The sequence below is a fragment of the Puma concolor genome, chromosome D1 (genome assembly GCF_028749965.1).
Source record: "Puma concolor isolate L17-30 chromosome D1, mPumCon1.1.hap2, whole genome shotgun sequence".
NCBI lineage: Eukaryota > Metazoa > Chordata > Mammalia > Carnivora > Felidae > Puma > Puma concolor.
In genome coordinates, this window is record NC_141676.1 from 48,502,676 (window position 1) to 48,510,789 (window position 8,114).

Here is an 8,114-nt window from a genome sequence, read left to right on the forward strand (position 1 = left end):
TCAGTTGGTTAAGCATCCGACTTGGGCTCAGGTCACGATCTCACAGTTTGTGAGTTCAAGCCCCGCATTGGGCTCTGTGCTGACAGCTAAGAGCCTGGAACCTGCTTTGGATTCTGTGTCTCCCTCTCTTTCGCCCCCTTCCCTGTTTGCTCTCTGTCTCTGTCTCTCTCTCAAAAATAAATAATAAAAAAAAATTTTTTTTAAATAATGGATAGAACAATTAGAAGACCAACAAGGAAATAGAGGACTTGAACACCATAAACCCACTAGACCTAACAGACATATGTAGAACACTTCACCCAATAACAGTAGAAAACACATGTTCTCAAATACACATGGAACATTTTCCAGGATACACCATTTTCCAGAATACACCATTTGTGCTAGGCCACAAGCCTCAATAAATTTAAAAGAATTTAAATCATAAAATATCTTCTTCAACCACCATGGAATGAAACTAGAAGTAAATAACAGAAGCTAGTCTGGAGAATTCACAAATACATGGAAATGAAATATGCTTTAAGACTCAATGGGTCAAAGAAGAAGTTCCTGGCAAAATTTAGAAAATTCTGTCTCACCTAGTAACCCAGTAATTATAGTATCTACTTACTACCTTAATATCCTAGAGGAAGCAGTTGTATGATGTTGAGGCAATGCTATGAATCCCTCTATAAATCAGCTTTTGCTGCATGACAAACCACCACAAGACTGTCATGCAACAACAAGCATTTATTCTCATGTTCACAGGCCTTCAGATTGGCTGAGACAGGCTACATTAGGATGTATATTTGCAAGATAACCAGGATAGTCTGGCTAAAGGAGCAACAGCTACCAGGGGGCATTTTCTTCTCATGGCAAAGGACAAAAGTTCCCAGAGCAATGTAAGGATGCACACAATTCCTCTTAAGACCTAGGCTCACGTGTTGTATGTTATCACTTCTGCCCATATACCTTTTGCTTTAGCCCAAGCAAACCATACAGCCAAGTCTGACATCAATGAGAAATAGAAGAATACTTGCCCCTACCGTAAGGGTTGGGAGGGAGGTAACGAAAATTCACTGAATAACAATCTACTCTTCCACAGCCTCCTTTGGAGAAGAGCTTTAAAAAAAGGTGCTGTTAAAATAATACAAAAACAGGGAGGGGGGACAGCACACAAGAGACTCTTAAATATAGAGATCAAACAGAGGGTTGCTGGAGAGTTTGTGGGAGGGGAGATGGGCCAAATGGGTAAGGGGCATTTAGGAATCTACTCCTGAAATCATTGTTGCACTATATGCTAACTAACTTGGATGTAAATTAAAAATTAATTAATTAATTAATTAATTTAAAACTATGTTGTTATTACTACTTGTGGATAATGAGCAATAATGTCTTCTTACTAACCACATTGGATGTATTATGAATGAATAATACTCATATTCTTGCTATATGTGTTACTGCTAAAAGCCATATAGAAATATTAACTTCTTCAAAGCAATTTTACCCAGATTCAGTCAACAAGCGTTGACTTACTACTTTATTCTTAGCTGAGCGGCGTTATCACCTCAAGAAGAACTTTTACTTCAACACAATTTCTTTTCTAGTACTGAATGAGAACTTTTTAAGATGTCCATGTGATATATCAAAGCACTAAAAGTGAATCTGACACTATCAATAAGAACAGAATTAATATACCTTTTTTGAAAATCTTCCTAAAAGAAAAATCCTTTTGACATCTGAATTTTTGACTTGTGGAAAACTTCAAGTTTCTGAAGGAATCTTAATGAACGCTATCTCTGCTCAAGTAAAAAATATCCGGTGTACATAAGATATAGAGCCTAACCTTCCTTGGCCTTGAAGACCTTGATATGCTGCTAATATTTTCACATGTGAAATAAGTCAATGGTGAATGATGACATTATGCTGGATTCTGCATTGTTCAATTGAGGATACATAGCCTCCATTTATGCTATAACCTCCCTTCTAATAAACAACTCTCCCACAAGATTTTCATCCTATTTGTTTGATTTAGATCTTGGTGGAAAGACATGTTTATCTTAATTTCATGCCAGAAAATATGAAGTCATGAAAACATACCGAAAAGGATAGACATTTTTCAAATGGGATCTTAAGAGCCAGGCCCAAAGACTGTTGCCAAATTCAATGAAGAATTGTTTGGAGTAAGAACAGAACATTGCTCTGAGATTGAGCCAACTAGAAAGGCTGATACACTATGATATCTCTGGCATGTATAACCTCCCTGCCCTTGAAATGAACTCTGGAGGGAGGCAGCACAGCGAAAGTCAACAATGAGGTGACGAGTGCACCTCCGAGGCACAAAGTATCCAAAACCTCGCTCTGCAAGCCAATCTAATTGGGGGAAAGATCCATCTAAATTGGTGAAAAGTCAGAATTTCCATTATCTCCAAACACAAGGAAAACTTCTGGGTTTAAGATATTGACAAATGAAATCAAAGTTCTTTCCACTCCTTCCAAAATACCATTGAAATAACAAAGACATAAAAAGAAAAACAAATAGCAGTACTAGAAAAATTGAGAGGAATGCAATCACCACCAAAGAAATCTTGATGAATTTCTGAAAGATATGAAGCAGATAGGGTACAAGAACTCGGTGTATATTTTTGTAATGTTTGTTTATTTTGAGAGAGAGAGAGAGAGACAGAGATCGTGGGAGAGGGAGAAAGAGAATCCAAGCAGGCCCCACACTGTCAGCACAGAGCCCTACGCAGGGCTCAAAACCACGAATTGCAAGATCATGCCCTGAGCCAAAACCAAGAGTCGAATTCTTATGCAGCTGAGCCATCCAGGCACCCCAACTTGGTATATGTTTTTTAAATTATGTCTATGTATAAATATTTGACTTACTGATCAAACTGATAAAAAGGCAATTAATGTCAGAGTTGAGCACCCAACCCAACAGAGGCAGAAGAAGACAGGAATGAAGATTTCCCCCAAAAGAATCATGGGGAAAAAGTCAACATAGCAAGGACATGAAGAAGAGTAGGCTGGAGAAAGCTCAAGATAATAACACTAAAAGACTTAAATTTTAGAATTTTGTCGGTGTCTCATATGCTGGTCATGTAGACCCACTGTTCTCATTGTGTGAGGACTGTGAGATTAAAACACTAAGATGTTGTTTGCCTTTCTCACTGTGTTGACATTTGTACTGATGGAACAAAAATAATTGTGGGTAAGCTGCTGATTCCTTAGGCACCTAACTCTTACTAGTAGCCATTTTGTTCTTCATTACCAGACACTCACAGGAAATAAAAATAAATAAATAAATAAAGCCCATCTCATACAATGCCTTCGATGAAGCAGTAAAAAATTATTAATATTATGGAAATGTCAACCCTTGGGTCTAATATTCTGTGTGACAAAATGGGAGGTATATATAAAACACCTCTGTTGAATACCAAAATATAATGGCTGTCTCCAGAAAAAGTACTTGTACAATCATTGGAGTCACAAGCTGACTTAGCTGCTTTTTTTGTGGAACTCCATTATTTCTTGAAACAACAGACAAGCTATAGTAAATCAGACTTAGATGTCTGGCAGAAATTTTCTCAGAAATGAACGAAATGAGTCTGTCAATACAAGGAAAACAGCTGGCAGTATTTGTTGCCAGTGATAACATTCTAGCTTTCAAGAGAACATTAGAATTTTGGAAACCTTGTATACAATGCCATAAGCTTGACATCATCCCCATATAACTTAAGACTTTTTGATGAGATCAGTGGTAATAGTATTGAATTATTTTTTGATGTTTTATAATTAAATGCATCAACATGTGAAAGATCTGCGTAATTCAGCAAGTCAATGTTTTCCAAGTGACCAATGTATAATGTTACAAAATTATGCAAGGGTAATTAAAAAGTTCAAGGTACAAAACAGACCTCTGGATTGTAATGTAATAGAATACAAAACATTCACTGCTACAGTTCCAGATTCCACATTTGAACCATTCTTTTAAGAAACTTGCACTTGTCGAATTCTGGGGTAATATCAAATAAGATTGTCCACGTTTATCTAAAAATATCTTTTTAAATTTTTTTTTTAACATTTACTTATTTTTGAGAGACAAAGCATGAGCAGGGAAGGGGCAGAGAGAGGGAGACACAGAATCTGAAGCAGGCTTCAGGCTCTGAGCGGTCAGCACAGAGCCCGACTCAGGGCTCGAACTCACAAATCACAAGATCATGACCTAGGCCGAAGTCAGATGCTCAACCAACTGAGCCACCGAGGCACCCCTTAACTAAAAATATCTTAAAATACTCCTCCCTTTTCCAATTACATATCTGTGTGATTTATACATGATTTTTTTATATACTTCAACTAAAACAACATATTTTAATAGATTGACTGTAAAAGCTGATGTGGAAATCCAACTATCTTCTATTAAGTAGCTGTTAAAGAAATTTGTTAAAATGTAAAACAATGCTACTATTCTGAAAATTTTATTTTGGAAACAGAATAATTTTTCATAAAATGTTATTTACATTCACATATAATGAGCTTGGAGACATCTGGCTGGCTCAGTCAGTAGAGTGTATGACTCTTGATTACAGGGTTGTGCCTTCAAACCCAATGTTGGGTGTAGAGATTACTTAAAATAAAATCTTAAAAATATATATATAATAAACTTATTATTTTTACTTAAAAATAAACATTTCAAAAATGTCTCTAATTTTAATTTCTAACATAGGAGCTATCAATAGATATAACCCTTACAAACGAACACTCTTTGGGATCCTCAGTCATTTTTAAAGGTGTAAAGTGGTCCCAACACCAAACTTGGAGAATCAGTGCTGTGTTCTCTCTCATGCCTGCCGTCGATTTCTACCTTCTGGGTTAAAAAAAAGATGGAGAGGTGGAAAACTGAACATTGATAATGTCCTAGCTGCCAAGAAAGTGAGAAGGAGGATGACACATCATAGCAGTGATGTTCCTTAACTGTATCTCCTCATATCTTTCATGAGTCTAGAGTCCTGAGGAACACAGAGACTCAATGATCCATCAGTAGATTCTGGAAAAGTTGCAGTTTGAGAGTAGGCCTGGGGAAACGGAAAGGTTTCCATACAATCTATTCATATGTGGAACTGCTGGCCTGGCTCCATACAAATTTGAGAAAAAGTGGTGGAGGGAGGGGCATTAAATAAATAACCTATAAAGAAAAGGAAAAAAAAAATCACCTGAATATCAGTTTATGACTCTCCATCCTTAAGCAAACATCCTAGGAGGTTGTATAGTGTGGCAGTCACTTCCTTCCTTTAGGAATTGTAAGGTCAGGCCTGGCTATAAAGATGAGGTATGGTGATACGCAGGGTTTGGAGGCACAGGCAGGGGTGCCTGGGTCGCTCAGTTAGTTAAGCATCAGACTCCAGCTCAGGTCATGGTTTCACAGCTCATGGGTTTGAGCCCCGCATCCGGCTGTCTGCCTTCCAGCTTCAGATCCTCTGTCCCCCTCTCTCTCTGCCCCTCTTTTGCTCACTTTCTCTTTCAACAATAAATAAACACTTGAAGGCATAGGCAAACTCTCAGTACAAGCACTCAGATTCTCACAGACAGTTATGGTTAAGCATTTAGTCATCTATTTATTCAGCAAAAATTAAATGTATTAACCAAGACTTCATGCATTTTGGACCAGGAAAAGGTTGGTATGGATTTTTTAAAAGTTTAGATATATATGGATCTGCTACAAGATACACTGTCCTTCATCTACTGCAAATTTTCTTTTCCTTTTAGAAGTGACTTGTTATTCACAGTCTAGTGAACAAATTATTACTAGGTCGGTGATAAGGTAAAGCATTTCAGTAAGTTAATAATGCTCAATAATTCCAAAAACACATAAGTCACTCTACTAAAATTTTCAGTGAAGTGACTTCACTTACTGAATACCCAACATAGTTCCTTTGATGTGTGATAAAATTAACTATTTTCTCCATTTCAATTCTGGTGACTGAACTCGAAATTTTAAAAAGCACATTATTGATAGAAGCTCCTGGGTGGCTCAGTTGATTAAGCGTTCGACTTCAGATCAGATCATGATCTCACGGTTGTGAGTTCAAGCCCCCACATCTGGCTCTCTGCTATCAGTTGGAGCCCACTTGGCATCCTCTGTCTCCCTCTTTCTGCCCCTTCCCCCACCCTAAAATAAGTAAACATTAAAAAATAACTTTTCTGTTTTTTTAACGTTTATTTATTATTGAGAGACAGAGCATGAGCATGGGAGGGGCAGAGAGACAGGGAGACACAGAATCTGAAGCAGGCTCCAGGCTCTGAGCTATCAGCACAGAGCCCAATGGGCGCTCAAACTCACAAACTGCAAGATCATGACCTGAGCCAAAGTCCAACGCTCAATCGACTGAGCCACCCAGGCGCCCCAACATTAAAAAATTTTTAAAGCACATTATTGATAGAGTTGTTAAGTCCTAGGAAAACTAGAAAAATGGCTAATGGCCCTCACTGATAACACACTATCTTAGTTTCTTCCACAATTTCTCCCCATTTCTCATTTTTATATTTGGTAACTAGGAGTTAGGGTTTGAGAACCCCTGGCCCTGGTCTGCAATCTTTGAAATTCCCACCTCCTTAAAGTGATTCATCAGTTATACAGCAGCCAGGGATAAAAAATATTAGAGATATGAAATGCAAATGCTTCTCAATTCCTATGGTAATCCCAGCAAAGTAAGACTCCATATGTGTTTAAGAGAGAAAAAGAGGCAGAGGGACATGATTAGAAGGTGAATGAAGGGCGGTATTATGTCCATCTCAGTGCTGATAACTGCCACTATCATTTTGGGGCTGATACCTGCCACTATCATTTTGGGGACACACCACACAGCATGTCACAGATCCTAGTATCTTCCTCACTAATGTATTTCTTTCCTCTTCTTCTTTTTTTTTTTTTTTTTAGGATTTTATTTTTAAGTAATCTCTACACCCAACATGGGACTCAAACTCATGACCCTGAGATCAAGAGTCACATGCTTTACCAACTGATCCAGGCTTGCACCTGCTAATGTATTTCTTAATACTTCAGGGGAGGAAATCCCAACTGGGACTACTTCAGGAGATATGAGGAAGGTGCCACAAACTGAGTAGGAAAAACTCACTTTTCTGTGTCTCCTTCTCTCTTACACCACTACCACCCTCACAACACTTCTGATGCCAGATGTGAGGGGTTATTCCCACAACAAGCAAGTCTGTGACAGTAGCTGGGTGTCTTACACTTTAACTCAATTCTAATACTATCTGCTTAACTCAATTCTCATACTATCTACTTGGATATAGTATCAGATCCCACAGGTTAAGGGCTCAGTCCCACATGACTGTCCCCCACTTCAGATGACAATCATAAGTAGTAGGTCCCCCAAGTTACCCACAACTTCTGTCTACTTGACTAGAAATCATACATTCCCATGGTTTCCTCCCCCTTGGATTTAATTATTTACTAGAACAGCTTACAGAACTCAGGGAAACATGTTTACCACTTTATGATAAAGGATACAGATGGACAGTCAGATGAAGAGGCACATAGGGCAGGGTCTGAGAGGGTCCAGGGCACAGGAGCTTCTGTCCTTGTAGATCACCTTCACAGTACATAGATGTGTTTGCCAACCTAGAAGCTCTCAGAACCGTTCCTTTTGCATTTTTATGGAGGCTTTATTACATAGGCATGGCTGATTAAATTATTGGCAGTTGGTGATTGAGCTCATTCTCCAGCCCTTCTCCCTTCCCTGGAAGTAGAGGGGTGGGACCAAGCGTCCCAACCCTCTAATCACGCCATTGATTCCCTTGGCAACCAGTCCCCTTCCTTAGGTGCTTTCCAAAAGTCACCTCATTAACATAAATTCAGGTGTGGTTGAAAGGGATTTGTTATAGATATCAAGACACCTTTATCACTCTTTGGGGCACTTGGAGTCCTTCCATATATTATGTTAGGGAAGATGTGGTGTCAAATTTCAATGAATGTGCACCATCATAGAGTCTAAAATTTAATTATCCAAGCAAACTATTAGAGCCATTTCCAGCTTTAGCTAACCCACATTAAACCTAGAATAAATATCTGGTAAATGTACCTATATCAATATATTAATCCTGATACAAAA